Source organism: Cynocephalus volans, chromosome 3 (genome assembly GCF_027409185.1).
Source record: "Cynocephalus volans isolate mCynVol1 chromosome 3, mCynVol1.pri, whole genome shotgun sequence".
Classification (NCBI taxonomy): Eukaryota; Metazoa; Chordata; class Mammalia; order Dermoptera; family Cynocephalidae; genus Cynocephalus; species Cynocephalus volans.
The window spans coordinates 7,746,577-7,747,079 of record NC_084462.1 but is presented as its reverse complement, the minus strand read 5'-3'; positions in this window follow the sequence as shown (position 1 = coordinate 7,747,079).

Below are 503 nucleotides of genomic sequence, written 5' to 3'. Positions count from 1 at the left end.
TCTGCAGGTCCCCCACAGCGTCCAGGACACAGTCTAAGCTCCCTGTCTTTCACGCTGCCCTCTCCAGGCAAACCAAACTCTGCCCACGTCTGTGTCTGGGTGTCCTCTGCTTCACCTTGCCTCCTGCCTCCCTCCTCCTCCCCTGGGACCCATAAACTCCCACTCATCCTTCAAGATCCAGTTCAAGGGCACTTCCTTGTTATTTCTTAGGCTGACTCTCCCAGCCCTGCAATCCCAGCCTCAGCTCAGAGGAGAACCACTGACCCCGCCTCCACGGAGCCTGCCTCCTTAATGTCTCTCACTCACACTGGTCCTGAAGGCATCTTCCTAACACTCAAGTCTGACTCGCTTCTTTTCACCAATAGACACAGGTGCTCATGATGATGTAATGACCTGTCTATGGAGTGGTGGCTCCAGGCAGGGACATTCACTGTCTGACCTTGTCTGTTTCCTCTCTCTCTCCTCTCTCTCTCCTCTCTCTCTCTCTCTCTCCCCCCCCCCCC